This window comes from Cavia porcellus, unplaced genomic scaffold (genome assembly GCF_034190915.1).
Source record: "Cavia porcellus strain 051 isolate PalLab524CR breed Dunkin Hartley unplaced genomic scaffold, mCavPor4.1 scaffold_12, whole genome shotgun sequence".
In the NCBI taxonomy this organism is placed as follows: Eukaryota; Metazoa; Chordata; class Mammalia; order Rodentia; family Caviidae; genus Cavia; species Cavia porcellus.
Window position 1 is genome coordinate 47,128,296 of NW_026947495.1, and position 18,710 is coordinate 47,147,005.

General features: G+C 37.1%; 1 protein-coding gene across 3 annotated transcripts in view; it reads right to left on the minus strand.

The window, feature by feature from the left end:
* Ccdc148 (coiled-coil domain containing 148) overlaps positions 1–18,710 on the minus strand; it is a 327,135-nt gene that overhangs the window by 12,221 nt on the left and 296,204 nt on the right. The window lies entirely within an intron of this gene.

Below are 18,710 nucleotides of genomic sequence, written 5' to 3' on the forward strand. Positions count from 1 at the left end.
AGATAGGAAAGATAGAATGAGAAGGAAGAATTCTACTAGGCATTTTGCAAGATGGAGCGCTAACATGCCCCAAAGCAAACATCTATAAAATCTGCAAGAAATGTTTCTGGAACAAAATCACATCATGCTAGGCAAACAGAGGAAACGGAAACTATGGCTTGAGCTCATCCTTGCTAGCCGGAGGCTTGGGTTAGAGGTTCTGTAGACACAAGGCCTCCTGTAGGGTGAAGAGGAATGTTAGAACCCAGACCAACAGAAAAATTCTGCCCACATGCACAGAAGACACTAGCAAATCTAGTCTGTTTCTGCCTAATAACCTGAGGGGAAAAACATGAAATTACCTTAGACATCCTAAATCCACATCTTGAGTTAGGTTTTAGAGCTTGAATTTATCTTATATTTCAAAAATCACGTTTTAAAATACATAAGCAGAAAATTCGATCATTGCTTAGAAAACCTCCTGGTCCTCCTGTTATAAATGCAAAACCATGTGGGGAATAGATACATTTAAGGGGCTTCTCACAAAATAAGCAGCTTTGTTGAGCTAAGTTCATGACAGAAAATCATGGAATAAGAAAGTAATAATTTTTGTGTGAGTCATAGTCCATTAGCCCAAGATATGAGAGGATTAAAGAACAAGTAACCAGAATGGGACTTAAAAAACGACTGCTGAGAAAAGCTTTAAGATGATTAAAGCTGTAACAGAAGTAATTAAAACTCAGAATAAGAAACAGAAAAACAAGCCTCCTATAAATGATGATGTTGATGGTGACAGCAGACAGCAGTGACCACATGCCAAGCACCCTTCTGAATGCTTTGGGAGTACTATCCTAGTGCATTCCATCCTCACAACACAGCTGTTAAGTTATTATGAGATACTACAAAATTTCTCATGATGAAGAAAATGTGGTTTCAGTGTGGTTAAGTAACTTGCCCCACGTCAAAAATCTAGTAAATGCCAAAGTTGACACTTGCACAAGGGCATATGCACAGGGGAGGGGAGGGAAGCGAGAAAAGAAGCAGCAGCAAGGTATGTCGTTTACAGGTTCAGATTTCTTAGGACCAATGTTATCATTACATGTATCTAAAATGTACTAGAAAAAAAAAGAACTGTGTAACCAATAACCAAAATCTTATTTTTAAGTGACATTTAAAATATCAAAAAGATTTTAAAATTTGAAAATATAAAAGTTAAAAAAATCCAATTGTGAGGAAAAGTTGACTGGTGAGTTAACTAGCAGGTTAGACACAGCTGAAGAGTGAAATAGGAGAATTAAGGAGAAAAAAATCCAAGAATGTAGCCCAGAAAGAAATGTAAAACAATGAAAGAAACACAGAGAATAAAAAGAAACCTCGTGTAGCTCTAAAGGCAGTCCCAGACATAAAGAGAACAATAAAGGGGCTATATTAAAACATGATTCATAAATTTCCAGAAGAGGCAAAAAGACATGACTATTTAAAGAGCACCAGGTAAATAAAGGCAAAACACAAATTTAGAGAGACTGTGTCAGAAAACAAAGAGAAAATACTGAGTAAACGTAAAAGGAAAGAGACGTTTCCTACCAATGATCACTTAGACTAGAAATATAAGTCTATAGGAAACACAGAGACTAGAATATTCTCAATTATTTAAAAGACATTACTGGCAGAGTATTGTCAATTTAAAATTCTATGAATGAGAGAATATTGTTCTAATGCAACCTGCTTTTTGTAGTAAATGAAAGGAGAAGAAGGAAAGAATAGAAATGCTATGTAACTACGAAATAGAACATAATGTGGTAGAAATAATTCTAAATGTATTTGCAGTCACAGTAAAGGTAAATGGATGTAACTCACCAGTTAAAAATCTATCATCATTTCATAGGTGACCTCTAAAGCATAATGGCACAGAGGACTGGCATTACAGAGATAGAAAAAGATGGATCAGATTTATTTTCCCAACAGGCCACAGAACTAGGTGTTAAATTTCTGCTTTTCAGTATGGTGGCTCAGGTCTGTCATCCCAGCACTCAGGAGGCTGAAGTAGGAGGATCACCGGCCAGCCTGAACTACACACCAGACTCTGTCTCAAAAAAGCAAAACAAAACCTCTTGTCATTTCCCAAACACTTGCATCTATTTTAACTATGTAAGAACACTTTGAAATGCTTTGTTAAACTCACAAGAAATTAATAGGAATCCTTAAGATGCAAGAAAACAAAAGAGAAATTCAAAATTGTTGTGATAAGTGAATATAAACACACAGTTCTAGATCACAGATCGGGAAGCTACAGCTTGGGAGCCGAGCTTAGCCCCGTCTCCTGTCTTTGTAAAGTTTTGTTGGAACACAGCTCATCCTGTGTTTCTGTATTGTCTATGGTTCCTTTACTGCCATGACATCAGAGTAGCTATGACAGAGGACACAGGTTATACGATTCTCAAAAGTGGAAATATTTACTGTGTAGGTAGCCCTTTTGAAAAAAGTTTGCCCACTGTGCTACTGTAGGGGGGCTCCAAAATATAGGGAAGAATGACTGGGGGGGATGGCATAGGGTAAGCTCAGAAGGATGAAGTTTAGACAGTGAAGAAGATAAATTAAGACTCCCCAGAGAAACCGGCACACTGGGAAAGATGAGTTGGGGTGCAGGCCACAGGAGCGAAAATTTGCCAGCAGGGACCCCTATTATTACTCACTATCAATAGGGAGTAATCCTTGTGTTGGCAGCCATTTATTGGACTCCACTTCCTGCCACGCTCACTATAATACAGGTTAGCTGATTCTGAAATCCACTTCTGCTGGGATTTTCATGGTACAATCAGCTGTGCTCTAAAGGAGATGTTACCAGAATCTTCTAGTTTCTGTTTATTTTGTCATTCTCTATAATAAATTCTTACAGGTCCAATCTATCTCCAGGCAACAACTTTGATGATGTCAGTGTTCTGGCTACAAAGCTGCATATGTTCAGAGTGATCTGTCTCCAACTCCGGTAAGGTAGTTCTTTTTGGAAGAGCTGAATGCAGTGGAAACACTCAGATTTGGGTTCTTCAGATTAAAATAAAATATTATTGTTTCATTTGCTAATGTGTTTGGATCTGCTTTATATCAAAATAAGAACACTAAGAATAGATTTTTTTCCTAAATCTATTTTCAAACTTCCCTAAGTTGGAAAATTGCCTTATTTTTGAGGACTATGTGTTCTTGCCCAGGCATTTGTTCACAGGAGATTTGGGGTAGGAGGGTCTGCAGTCTGACCACTGTTGACTTAATGCTAGAGAACAGATTAAAAATTAACAGGCTTGCAGACCAAAGCAATACACACTTATGAGGCAGAACATGCTGTTTTGATTAAAGCACATATGGTGGAATGACTAAATTAAGGTGATTGATAGATCCATTACCTCACATACATATCTTTTTTTTTTTTTTTTTGGTGGTGAGAACACTTAAAATCTCTCGTCACAATTTTCAACCACATAATAATACATTGTTGTCAAGTAAAGAACTAGTTCTCATTACTTGCTTCTAGCAGGTATTTGGTGGACACAAAGTCAACTCTTGTAAGAGGATAGACCACTCCTTACCCTCTGTTACAATTCCTTTTCATGGTCTCTAAGCTTTCAATAATCTTGTGACTTTCTACAGAGACATTATTGGGTGGAAATAAGAAAAATCCTCCTTTCCATGCTTGCAGCAAACCTTGAAGAGGGAATAGCAACTTCCTAACTGAAGCCAAGCCCAAAAATGGCATGAGAGATCTGCAGAGTTGTAGGACTGTGGCTGGAGCCACATATTGGTCTCAGAGGACAAGATTCAACCAGGACTCATCTGTGCAGGCAACCTCGACTCTTGAAGGGTGGCACTTTTGCAAACCAAGTACATATGAAAAAGAAATGAGGCTTTACTCACAGTCACTAGCTAGATATTTTGTGAATGACTGCACTGAGGAATAGAAGGTTCTATAAAATAGTCCTGGATAATAACGATTTAAAGGTTACAGTGCTCCTGGAAGATTCATAAAAGTTTCACTACTGAAGAGAATTTAACATTTACTTTAGCTAATGGGAAATATCTTGGGAGGCCAAGAGACCTTCTCAGCACGTCCTAAAATACATTATGAAACAATTTGTTTTCTGGTATAATCCCAAATAATCACTACTACTGGACTTGTGGTTATATCTCATCATTTTCTATAAATACACAATGTAGTTTTAGATATTCCTGATAATAGAGGGATGGCCAGTCTGACAAATTCTGAGATCTACAGGCACTACATTCAAGGGCTCAAAAGTCTGGTTGCCTGGGCTTAAAGATAGGCTATTATTACAAGTGTAATCTTGTCAAGATAAAACACCTTCTTAAACCTTGATTTCCTCAATTATAAAATGCAGTTAACAAGAACGTGTTTCTGAGAGTGTTATTGTGTGGAATTTTCACACTTAGAGCAAATTTTGGAGGGGAATGGCAACTGGCTAAAGTGACTGGGGGTGATCTTCAGTGACAATTACCATGTTTGACATGTAGGGATAGAAATGAGTATGAAGAGCATCTTAATTAATTTTCTCACTGCTGATATAAAATACCCAACACCCACAAGCTAAGAGAGGAAAAGTTTTAGCTCACAGGTTGTAGGGGTTTAAGTCCATATCAGCTGGCTCCAAGGCAGACACTTTGGCTTCACAGAGGAGAACAATTCATAGCAGGCAGAAGGTAACAAAGCAACAAGGCACTAACCATAGCCCTTTCTGCCACTTTCATCTTATCCAGGCTATATAAGATGGGTAGTACTCAAGTTCTTAATCCTAGTGCTTTTGAGCACAACATTGCATCACAAATCAATCCCAGAGATGCAGCCACCTCTGAAAAAAACCTCACCTATGATTGCATGAGGCTTTGCAAGGATATCTAGACATAAGCCATAACATTCTTCCCTGGTATCCTGTAGTGGATTGGTAACTGTTGGTCAACTTAAACACTACCTGTGCTGAATCAGCATGGTGCTGGGTACAGATGGCCCACCTGAGGAAATTGCTGTCATAAATGAGACCTGGAGAAGAAGCAGCATTGTTATGGGTTCTCCTAAGTATTGTTGTTTGGAGCTGTTGGTTCTCCTGGAGGATGGATCCCTTGATAGGAACTTGGCTATTATCATCAGAGAAGCTCAAGATCTTGTTGCTGAGAATGGCTGTGGTTCACTTGGGGGGGGGGCTCTGGTCCTTACTTTGAGCATCGCTTCCTGTCTCCAGAGGGGAAGATGTGTGCTATTCAGTCATGCTGACTTCCTGATATGAACCGAGCTGTTCTCATCATTGGAGGAGCTCAGCACCTCTTTGTTGCTGGGGATGGCTGTGGTAATTACCAGGGGAGCCCTAGTCCTTATTTTAAGCGTTGCTTCTTGGCTGCAGAACTCTCAGCTTGCTGGCACAGATATTTCACCCAGCTGGCATAGACTTTCTAGCTTCCACTGTTGACCTTTGGACCTTCCCTGCACAGATCCATGAAATAGACTTGCATGAGTCATTGTAGGCTCTAGGTTTTCAAGGTCTTTAGTGTTGTGAACAGATTCCCTGCACTTTCTTTATATTTGACTCCTTGGGTGATCATTATAAATAATACTACAAACTATGTGTCTTGTGTGTAATTGTTCTTGCAACCCCTGACTACAACATATCCCAAATATTCTTGCACATTCCATTTTGCAAAAGGCTTTTAGTTGATCTGTAAGAGTTGTCAAAATCCTAACTGTTTCAGCACTGCTGAAAAGTCCAAGTCCTAAGTCTACTCTGGGATAGAAGTCAAACTCTTAATTGTAAGCTCCTGTACAAATGGAAATAAACTAAAATATTTCCAACATTCAATGGCACAAGATAGACATTTCCATTCCAAAACTTACAAACAGGAAGAGACAAGGGTAAGGGAACCAAGCAAGACAAAAATCCAATAGGTAAATAGCAAATCCCACAGTTCCACTTCCAGGATTTCTGGCAATCTGTGGCAAGTTGTGAACTCCAAAATCCTTGAGTGGCTACACTCCAAGGCTCTTCTCATGGTTGTAGCTCTGATGATTTCTCTTTTTGGCCAACTCAGCTCTTTGAAATTTTCCTTAGATGATCTGTGTTTCTGGCTTCTCCAAACTTCTAGGTTTTCTATTGGACCTTTGGCTTCACACTCACAGCTCCACATATGGGCCTCCCAGGATCACACTGCCTAGGTTCCCAGGTCTTCTTCTGAAATCTGCGTGTAAGTCTTCCTGATCCTTCAATTCTTGCATTAGGTATGTACCTATAGCCAACACCACATAGATGATGCCAGGATCTGCTGTCAGCTGGAGCAGTAACCAAGAATCCTTTTTCTTGACTGTAGGAGTTCATTACCTATGAGTCAAATCTCAAGGAACAGCTTTCCTAGGAGCCAGTCATTCTTGAACATAGTGCTCTGGGACTCTTCTTAAAGCAAAGTCTTTCATTTTTGCAATTTCAAGGCTACAAACAGTAGAGTCCTGCTGCTTCTTCTGATCCCCTCCGGCCATCTTTTTTATTCCAGGTTCCATTTCAGCAATTAAAACCTTCTGGGTTCTCTTTTCAGTCCACAACTTCATTGGAGCTTCTTTTCTGGCTAAACTCAAACTTTAAATCATTCTACTGGGCTTTTGCTCTTGATTCTCAACATAAATCTGGCTAAAAGCCCTCAACATTAACCATGCCACCACTCCAGTGTTAGACTGCACTGCACACATCATCTGGAATCCAACAACTATATATTCCTTCCCAACAGAAACCTTCTGAGCCTGATCCTTTCTGGCAGTATTTCCATAAGCATTCTGGTCTTCTGAGCTATGGCCAGAAACTCCCATCAAGTACAGCCTCAGATGTTCCATTTATATTTTTTCAGGAGCCATCTCTAAACCTTTTCTAATCCTTTGCCTTCTCAGTTCCAAGGGCTCTTGAGACACATGGTCAAGTACAGTCACTGTAACAACCCAATTCCTGGCACCACATTCTGTTTTAGGTAATTTTTTCTTATTACTGAGACAAAATACTCAACATACACAAGTTAAGGGAGGAAAGGTTTACTTAGCTCACAGTTTTTCAAGGTTTTAGTCCACAATCAGTTGGTGCTAAGGCAGGGTAGCCTCACAGAGGAGAGCAATTCATAACAGGCACAAGGTAGCAAAGAAGCAAGGGACAACCAGAGCTCTTTCTGCCTTTCTTATCTTATCCAGGTTACTTAGGGTAGGTAGCACTCACACCCTTAATCTTAGTGCCCTTGACCATAGCATTGCACCATGAATCAATCCTGGTGTCACACATTCTAGATCCAGCCACTTCTGAAAATCTCCACCCATGACTGAGTAAGGGTTTGGAGAGACTTCTATACACAAGGCATAACAAAGAGTATGTTACATACCAAACTAATACAAAAAAACCCAGATAGGATTTGAGTTCCAATAAGTGAAGTGCACAGACACCAAGACATGTGGTATATATAGATCCAAGCAAGGGTAGGATGTGACAGATGAATGGCAGAACCCCATGCAGGTTCTGGGTGAAGGTAGGCATCACAGAAACTGGAAGTCTTGGTCCAAGAAAGTATGTTGTATGTTGTATATTGTAGAGGCAGAAAAACTATCACCAAGGAAGTACCAAAGAAATAAGAGATAGGACATTGTGCCACTCAAGGTGGCATAGTGGCAACAGGGGCATTGGTCTCTAAGGTACTTCTTTATAATCCTGGTTTTAGAATCAGAATTATACTATCAATTGTATCTTTCAATCCCTAGGGATGAATGGGACATCAAATTTTCCCTGTTCTTGTCATATTTTAAAAAATCTATATCTATAACAAATCTTTTTGTACTAACAAGTACATACATTCATTTTGTTTTTTACCTTTAACAGTATTTGGATATATTTTTTCACTGCTTAACTTGATTCATGTTTGTATCTAAATACATCTTGTAGTTTGCTTGGTTGATCATAGACTCTAGCAAAGCACAAAGAGTATGGTTTGTGATTCAAGATGCTCATATGGATAAGAGAAAAACAAAAGAGTCAATTAAGTCATCATATTTTTAGGTGCAGGAGAGTTATGCATATTTTCATTTGCATATTCGTTTACTCAAGATTGACCTTGTAGACAGACCTATCTCCTCTTGAAGGGAGTTTTGCAAGAAGGAAAAGAATGGGTAAGTTCACTCTTCCTTTTTAAAGTGAGAAGGATCAGACTCCATTGACCTTATTTCCACATCACTCCACATCTGATTTATTCTAATTACATTTGTACCTTAGTTCACAAGTTTAATTCATTCCATGATTCTGGAAAACAGGGCCACATTCATGTTTGTGTAGGAAAGACATTCAGTCATGGTTGTCACCCCACGCAGAGATAGCAAACAAAAACTAAATTTTGCTAAATGCTTGTTTGCAAATGAAACCATTTGTAAACAAGACCACTTGTGAAGCTAGGTACCACTGTAATCATAAATGGCCCCCCACTCTGAGTCTTTTACCACCATTTCCATCTGATCTCATAATTTTTACTCATGTTAACGTTCTAGAGGCACTGACTTTGTTTCTATGGCTATAAATATTTAAATATTAAATTTCTTTGAATTTCTACATGGTAAAGTGCAAAAACCTTAGATTGTCATTCAAATGGGGTTGAGTGGGAGGATGCCAGAAGTAAGATTTATATGTAATGGGGGCTGTCTAGGTTGTGAAGCATCAGAGGACAGAAGACAGAACATAGTGAAGGAATGTTTGAAGGAATGTAGTGTGTTCCTTCTTTTGTTATGGGACCACTAAGAAGGTGATCATGGTCAACAGGCTGCAGGAGGAAAATATGCCAGGTGTGAACATATGGCTCCTAGAAATTTGTTACCTTCCTTACTATGAGAATTCACCATCACCCAGAAATAATTGCTACTGTCTTATGAAGCCATCAAAGCAGCTTTGGCATGGGCAGCTTTGCCCAGCAATTTAGGTTCTAGAGTCCAATAATCTTAATGCACGAGCATCCATGACTTTCTCTCTATGCCTGAACCTCGGGATAGATGTACACATCCTCTACACATCTGTGTAGAGGATGAGGAAGTTTTCTGTTTCCCTAGGTGAAGGGCTGTTGGAAAGAATAGTTGTAAATCACAAATTTGGACTCTGGAAGTGGAAAGGACACCAAATTATCTAGAAAAAAAAAGGCTTCTACTGGTCTCATAAATCAGTTTTAAGTAACTGTGTTATATTGGCATAACAGCATAAATCAAAAAATGGTCTATTTATTGGACTTTTTTTTCCCACATAGCAGGGTCCTGATTCATGTAGACGTGAGTTTGTATTAGGCTGCATTGGGCTTCTTTTTTCTTTTTTTTTAAATTTTTTCTTTTTTTTTTTTAATGACTCATTTGGTTTCACTTCCCAGTAAAGTTTTATTTCATTTCAGTGAATCTAAAAATGAATTATTTGAAATGATCTTAAGACATTTTATTATATTTAAATAATAACAAGGCATTTTGGCAGCATATTGTTTTAAATATACTGTGAAGGTAAGCTTTCAGATTAATGCAATATTTATAAAATGCCTAAAGAATGAGTGCACACTGGTTTTGAAATTGTTTATAAATGTTAGGAATTTTAAGCATATGTGGTGTTAAGTAATATTGACATATTGGGAACATGTGCAAAATAGAAGGAAAATAAGCAAACTACTCTTTCACTACAGTTACTTTCCCATATACAAGATAATAAATTCTCGGAGGAAAAAAAGACACTTGATTAAATTAATGAGGTCTGCAGTGATATTAGAAAGATATATTTAGCACAGAAGTCTGACTATAGATTACAAAAATGTATTTTATGCTGCAAAGAAATTAGAAGAAGGGATTTCAAATGTTTTTATCACAAAGAAATGATGAATGTTTAAGAAGACAGAGATTCCTGCCCTGACTTGAACATTATGTAATATACACATATTGAAAGATCATATGGTAAACCCATAAACACATATACATCTTACATCATTTAAGAATAACAAAAATTGCACATATGGCAAAATAGCTAATAATGAAAAATTTCCAAATAATCATATCTCCTTGACAGCATGTAGGCATCCAAATCTGATCAAGAAAATTTGGGTATGGTAGAAATAATGGCCACAAAGTAAACTCATAAAGGCAGATGTTATAGTTGGTTAAATTTGACCTGGACAAAAAACTCACAATAAACTTTATTGCAAGTTTTAAGTGAAAAAATGAATTGATACCAATGAAGATAAGTTCAATAAATTGTAACTAAAAATTGTAAAAACTGGAACCCAGTGAAATAACAACATGGATTATATATGTATTTAAATCAGGTTAAGCAGTGAAAAAAATTATACCCAAATACTGTTGAAAGTAGAAAAGAAAAAAATACATGCATTTGTTAATGCAAAAGAAAGAATTATTGTAAATGTAGATTTAAAAATCTATGAAAAGATCAGGGTAGATTTGATGATCTATTCCTCCTTGGGGATTGAAACATACATTTGATTCCATAAAGACTCATGTAGCTTGTGAATGGTAAAAGTATAATCCAGTCCTGTAGTTAGGTCAAAGTGAAATATTCACTGTTGCTAAATGCTTAGTTTCTAAATTCTTGGGAATTTCTTCTTTAGGGTCTCTGTAGTAATCTATCAAATGTTCATTCTCAAATGCATCAGCAATAATAGTTATTTTTCCAAATAAATCAATCAGATATCAGAAACAGTGGAATTCAAAACCCAGAGTTTTTGTTTCAAGTTTCATCATTTTTGAGACATGACTAAGGTATTGAAAATGTCTGTGTTAAAGTAATTCATCCTTCCTGTGAGTCAGCAGAAGCTATGCTGGGCCTGGGAGGAGTAACAAGAATCCAATTTGCTGTTCCCATGAGCCAAACAGTAAACAGGTTGTGGGTCAGGAACCTCACCAGCACCACCTTACGCAACTGGCTGATTCAGAGGACAGGCTGAGTTGATAGCAGCTGAGCTGATACAACCTAATGATTGTATCGTTTAACTGATTTTGCAAGCCTAACTGAGCATCCTTTTAGAGGATAACAATATGCAGTATAGCAAATATGTGAGGTTTCCTTCTGTCATTTTTGAATCTAATATTGTTTTCACTGTTTTTTTTTTCTGTTTTATTGTTTCATTTTTATTCAATATTCTGTTTTTATTCCTTTCTACTTTTTAAATTTTATTTTGTCTGATGCTATAGGCAGCAATTTTGAAGACAATAAGAGGCATTATGATAGCCATTATTGATTTTCTATTATCCTATCTTGAAATCCTGTCTCATTATCACTGTTTTTGTTTTTATTGGCTTTTTATTATGTTTTATTTTGTTTGGTGTTATTCCTTTTAAAATATAATTTCATTCTTTTATTTTTTTATTTAAGGAGAGAAAGGAAAAAAAGCAGAAAAAGGGTACAAGTTATACAGAATTTCAGAAAAAAAAACAGTAGGAAATCACTAGTTAATGGATTACATAGTGTCATCTTAGAAATATTTGTTCAAGTTACAAGATTAAAGCATGTAAAGTGGACATTCAGACAGTGAGACTGCAAACAGTTCTGTTCAATGATCCAACAAAACTCAGTAATATCATTGTCTATCTTATACACTTAAATTTACATGCAGTTATACCATTTAGAGCACTTTCTTTTCCTCTCTTTTGTACAATGACTATTACACATTTTGGGTTTTATTGCTCCCACAGTTCTTATTACTTTTTTTTGAAAGAGAGTAAAACCAAATGTGGCTTAACAGAACAGAGTCAGTTAAATCAAAAGGGTGGACATAATAGATAATGTAAAAACATAATACAAGGTGATCAACAATGGTTACCATAATGCCTCCTGCTATCTCAAATAGAATTGCCTATATCATCAGTTATAATAAAATTGAACAAAACAGTAAAGAACGAAACCAACAAAACCAGAACATTGGAGACATTACAGGTCTTCAAAAGTAGATAATAGTCAACCAGAATGGGCGTCATAACGAATCCCACTATCTTCACAGCTGTTGCCTAAACTTTTGAACCTGGTACTATCAAGCAAAGTAGAATAGAGGAACATCAGTCAAAACAAGATGGTGAAAGCAATATAGGGTTTCAAATCAAGTTAATAGAATATCAAAGTGGGTTACTATAATATATCCTGCTTTTTTAAAATTTATTTTTCCTTTAATTTAAAGGATAAAAATAAAAAAGTAAATAATAAAATGGAGATTGAGATAAAAGAGGGCATAACAACTAAACAGTGCAGATCAAAACATAACCATTTAAGCAAATTAGTGTTTCACCACAAGATAATCCCGACATAAAAGTAGTTAGCATATTGTCTCTTTCCTTGAGATCTTTGAGTATAACTTTGTATATTGTAGCATCAAATATATAAACACAATGTAAAAACCATTCAAGAGAATGACAGTATTACAGGGTATTTAGAATCAACTAACATAATGAACTATGGTTTCTGTATAATCTCCTTGTCTATAAAAGTTTTTGTTTATACTATCACATATAATAAAATCCAATAAGATACAACATGTTAAGACCTATGGAGACAGAAGAACAAAAGCTTGATGGGACTTCAAAATAAGATGATACCAAATCAGCACTACCTATTATGATGTCGTTTCCTCCAAGATAGCTGTTCCTATCATCCAGTCTTCTCTGCCTCATTTCTCTTGAGCTCTTTTTCTGTCATTAGTTGTCAGTTTGTCTTCGTCATTTTGTTTTCTGCTCCATTCATTGTGGCCTCTCTGCCACTATTTCTGGATTCTTTGTATTTTTCTTTTTTAGAATATCCTGCAGTATTCTCTGTAGAGTTGAATTGGTGGTTACATATTCCCCTAGTTCCTCTTTATCCTGAAAGCACCTTGTTTTTCCATCAATTTCCAGGGATAGTTGTGCAGGATATATCAATCTTGGCTGAAGGTTATTATCTTTCAAAGCTTGAATTATTTCCCCCCATGCTCTTCATGATTTGATGGTTTATGCCGAGAAGTCTGCTATAATTCTGATGGGTATTCCCTTGTAAGTAATTTGCTTCTTGATTCTGACAGCTTTTAATATTCTGTTCTTATATTGGATTTCTGGAATTTTGATTATTATATGCCTGAGTGTAGCTCTATTTGGGTTGTAGGTAGCTGGAGTCCTGTATGCCTCATATATCTGAGTATCTTTACCATTTGCTAAATTAGGGAAATCCTCTTGGATTATTTCTGTGAATAGCTTTTGTAGTCCATTTGTTTGTGTCCCCACTTCTCTTAGTTCTTAATTCTTAAGTTATAGATCCTCTTATCATCTTCTAGTTTTTGTATTGTTGCTGTTTTTTTTTTGTTATTTTTAAGAAGTTTTTCATTTCATGCTCCCATATTACAAATCTGTTCTCCAGTTCAGATAATCTGTCCTTAGTTTCTTTCAAGCTGTTGTGCCAGTTTTCGATAGAGTTTCGAGTTTCCTGGTAATCTCTTTGAACCTGCTTCACGTATTCTACATGTTCTCTATTTTCTCCATCAAATAATTCTCCCCTCTTTTTCTGCTCTTCCATTCCACCATCTGCATTTTCTTGGGTGGTGCTGAGCATTTCTCTGACTATTCTGCTTATATCTTGCTTTAGGTCATTAATAACTTTATTCCTGAACTTGTCTCTGAGGCTCTGGAGATAGCCTTTCATGTCTATTGGTGGCGTGTCTGCTATTGCCTGTTTCTCAGGATTGGGGGCCAAGGAGCCTTTCTTGTTGCTCCCTCTTCCCATATTCTTTGTTCCTTATATATGCAAGCCTATATAGGAGGCCCAGCTTCCTTCCCTGTTGGCCACAGTCTGACTGAATTGCGCCAGCTAGGTGTTCCCGCCCACTGCAGCGCACCAGGGAGTTAGGGACCAGGCAGTCTATGCGGGCCCGCCCCTCCAGGTCAACCTACCAAAAGGCCTCACCATTAGGATGCACCTTCAGGAACTGGGACCTGGGTTGTGCTAGCCTACTGGGTCTCAGCCAGCAGCGTCACGTAGGCTAGGCACTGCTCACCAATCCCGCTTGAGAGGGGGATATGTGACTGAAGTCACTACAGCTCCCTGTTCCAGCAAGTCTGCCCGGTCCCAGAATGTTCTCTGTTGGAGCCTCCTAGACTGTGGGAGAGTCCCAGTTTCCCTCACTCACCGGAGGTCGATGCATGGCTCCCGCCCGCCCAGCTCTTAACTCCGTTCACCTATTCCTGTTCTCAGCACTTTCGCATGTCTCTCTCCCTGCCAAGCCAATTCAGATGCAGCAGTGGCGGCAGGAAACCCAAACTGTGGCTTTCAATGGTGCGGGCTCCAGCTTCCACACTCAAGCTTTATTTGTTCCTGTTATAGCACCAGGATTGCATTCCCAGTTGGTATTTCTCAGCCCAGTTCGTTCTTGGGTCAGCAGGGTATATCTCCTCTTGGTTAGGATTCCTCCCTCCGCACCATTCCTGGATTCTAAGCTGGGTCTCGGAGAGAGCCTGCGTAGCTGCTGCTATCTCTCCGCCATGTTCTCTGGATCTCCTCATTCTTTTATTTTGATAAATTTTATTCTGCTTTATTTTTATTTGATTTTATTATGTCTGATGATTTAGATAGCTACTTTGAAGAAAACAAGAGACATTATGGTAGCTCTTGTGGATTTCCTATTATTTTGTTTTGAAGTTCTGTATCACTTTCATTATTCTCGTCTGATCAGCTTTATTCTGTTTTGTTTAGTTTAGTTTTATTCTTTATAATTAAAAAAACAGAAAATGTCTGTTTTAGATTTTTGTCACAACTTGTCCAAGAAAATTATTGGTCTTAAAAACTCCCCAATTTTCTTCAAGTTTCCTTAAAAATGTCTTTTATTTTCAAATGGATTCATGTTTCACCCCTGTGTCTTGCACTAAAAATCAAGCACAACCATAGAGATGATGGAGCTGTTTTAATGAGCACAATATCAAACCCAAGTATTTATGAGGCCAATGAAAAGATAATCAAATACATCCCAGGTGTAGAAATTCCTACCCTTTCCAAGACTTGTGTAAATATTAGAGCTACACAAATGATATAACACTGGATATTGAAAAGTGGGCCTTGCTCTTTAACAGCGAAGCAAGTAATTTTATAAGCATTAGAGTAGAAATCACTGTTATGAAAAACAGCACCCCACAATTAAGGTGATGTTCAAAAGCAATTGAATGTTCCCTTATTTTCTGAACAGAACAGAACTTTCAGTTGAAAAGACTGCAGAGATGGAGGGATTATCTCTAAAGTGGGAAACTGTGGTTGGTATGTACTGGCGCTGAAGAATCAGTATATCACTGCATCCACAGTAGCAAACAGTGAAATCCACTTGGAAAGCAATTTTTTAAAAGGGTGTTAATTAGTTTCTAGATTTTTAAGAAAAGCCAGTCAGTGTTTGAGGCTGTCATGCAGGAAAGATACTCAATGCTCACTAGAAGGCTGCTCTCCTAAAATCCTTTGCTGATCTGCAGCTCCTGCACAACTTTGTTTGCAGCTAACTAAAGTGCTACATACTGTTAGCTAAGCAAATATTCTCACCTATAGCCAAAAGCTTCTACTGCCTCTCCCAGCAAAGGATAGATTCTTGCTTTCTTAGGTAGTCAGTCTCAAGTGAGTGCTTCTGATAGACTGATAACATATCACAAGAGACTGGAGTAAGTGAGTTTCTAAGTCTGGGAGATGGATGAATGACGTTGGACATTTACTACTCATGACAACAGCATAGGTAGGCAGCTACAGTGTACGGTAAATATCTTCCATCAGCAGTATAGTTTCAGTGCAGGAAATGGGTCATTGATAGATCTTGTGAGATAAAATATTGTAAGTTGGGGGAAGAGAGCATCATGATGGATTCCTACATTTCATGTTTGCCAAATGTGGTAGGTAAGGCTGTCATACCTGCAATAGAGTAAGTTTGAGGAAGGATCATGTTTAGTACGCATCTGGGTAAAAGGTATATTAGTCTCAGACTTTGGCTTTTTCATAGAGTTGAAATTATTTCTACACAAAAAGTTTTTAAAAACTGTGTAAAATGAAGAATCAAAATAATTCAAGACAAAGGGATAAATAGAAACTACAAACAAAGAAGGTCCAATGTCCCATAATGAACCCAGAAGAAAAGATAAAAAGGAGATATGATGAATACTGAAAATTATAATTGACAATAGTGCCTGGAATAAAATGGAAATTATATCATGAAAGGGAACACTCTTTACTGAATATATAGAGCAAGAATGATAAAAAGAAGAAAAAGTCCAATAAAATTACTGTATTAAAAGAGGGAGCAAGAAATCCTTGATTTAAACGCAATTAAGTGAAAGATTAAGTAATTGTCATTTAGGGAAAGCGTAATGTAATCAACATTTGACGCCAGAGAATAAAATGTAAGTAAGGCATTTCTTACCAGTAAAAGTTGATTCTCCATTATAAAGACCTCCAACAAGTTGTTCAAAAACTCAGAAAATATTGTTTCCATAAGCAATTCTTAGTCTTCTAGAAAAGGGGATTCAGAGAACCAAAATCACAAATGAAACATTGTTATAAAACCCTGTGGTACCAGTAAAAATATATTTACTTAGAAAATAAGCTTAATTTAGTGCTAAAAGGAAGAGTGAATATTTACACAGTCCTAGAAAATATAGATGCAAAGGAAAAAAGAACAGGACATGAATATTCAAAACAACTTATTTTTGTTTTATCATATTAGTATTTTATTGCAAGACTGTTGTCTATAAAATGTGGGATAATGCAAGTAAGTAATTATGTCATATTTTAACATTCTTTTCATTGAGCATCAAAATTCTCAGTGAGGGAAAAAAGAAATTAGAAATGTAAAGTGGAAGATGTCAAGTAAAAACCCATGGAATTTGAATTAGAAGTAACAGAATGAATTAGTAGAATATTTCATCTTTATATAAATATGTATCTATAAGTAGGATGGTATATTTGCATGCATATGTGTGCGAGTTCGTGTGCTTATGTATTCTAGCGATGCTTACTGAAAAGGCCTGGATAGAAGACCAACTGGTAGCAACGTGTATCCTAAGCATTCAGATTTTCATCTTGAAATATCACTTCTTATCAAAAAGGACCAAAACTTGTAAGAGAAAAGATGGATTCTAATCACAGCACGAAATGCTTAAAGTGAACTGGAACATCTTGCCATGCCAGATAACAAATGTGACAGATTTTCAAATATGGTGTAAAATTTTCTATTTCACATAAATCTACAATATGAACTTGCCACTCCCACACACCATCAATAAGTGGAGGTCATCTCTCAACCACTGTGAATCAGAGATAGCTATACGATTACTCTGATAAATGTAGTTAGAAAGAGACACTGGGTCAATTCTAGCAGTTCTTAACTGGCTTAGAAGCCTGCACTTCTTTTTCACCTGTATTTCAGGTCTTGGACAGTTTTATCTTAGAATCCAGTTACCTACCATTCCATGAGAAATTCAAGCCATATGGAGGGTCATGTACAGGTGATCCAGTTAACAGCTTTAGATAAACTAACAATTTATACAAATGCAGAAGACAGAGAGGACAGAGGGACATATTAAACTGTACACCAAAAGATAAAGTAAGCAAAATTCAGCATAGGAAATTCTATGCAACAATGTGTTTGTTCCTTGATTAAACTGCCAAGAATGAAAAAGAATGGAGGTGGAAAACTGTAGGTGAGAAGACCTAATTTAAAACTAAAACTATAGTGTTTCAGTAACAATGATATAGACAAGCTAAAGGGTCCCACATCTAGAGATGGACAGAGAAGCCCTTCAAGAAATTTGACATGTGTTGTCAAAGAAGCAGTAATAAGTGGAGCAGATAGGGTCACAGAAACAAAGAATGCGTTCCAAGATGGGGTTATTGTCACCTAAATCAAATTCCTTCACAAAATAAATAAGATGAAGATTGAAAAGCATTAAGTCATCATTTGCCAACATGGAGTTTGCTGGCGATCGTGCTAGAGCAGAATCAATAGAGAATGAAATAAAAAATAGTAAGTGATAGCAATTAGAAGATAGGAAGAGGAGATATCCGTTATCTACAGGAAACTTTTTCTTTGAGGAAGGGTCTTGCTATGTAGCACAGGCTGGCTTCAAACTCATGATGATTCTCCTGCCTCAGCCTCCCAAGGGCTGGGATTATAGCCATGTGCCACCACACCTGGCTAAAGGCAACTTTATAAAGAATTTTCTTGAGAAGGGGAGCAGAGAAAAAGTGCAGAATTACAGAACAATGTGGAGATGAAAGGAGATCTACTTTTAGATGGGGATTTATATAAAAGTTGGGATTTATGTGCTGAGGAAGAGTTTGAAGATACAGGGAAGAGAAAGAATAAATTAAACTTTGTGGAGCTGAGAGAAAAGTAAACCCAAGACAGTAATCTCTGATAGAGGAATAGCTTGCTCCCTCTGCTAGAGGAATCAAAGGGAAATGCAGACTCGGGCACATGTAAAGACCTCGAGGTAGACGGGAGCCAAAAGTCTTACTAGCTCAGATATTTTCTTTCCTTCCAACTTGAGACAAATCTATCATCCTCAAAGATGTTGAGGTGAATCAGACTTTTTATGTTTTGTTAAGTACAGGATTGAAAGTAGTGGTTTTCAATCATTTTGGACCATGATGCAGTAAAAAAAAAAAAATACATTTTTTGTTATGATGCAATACAAACACACACACAACTATGTA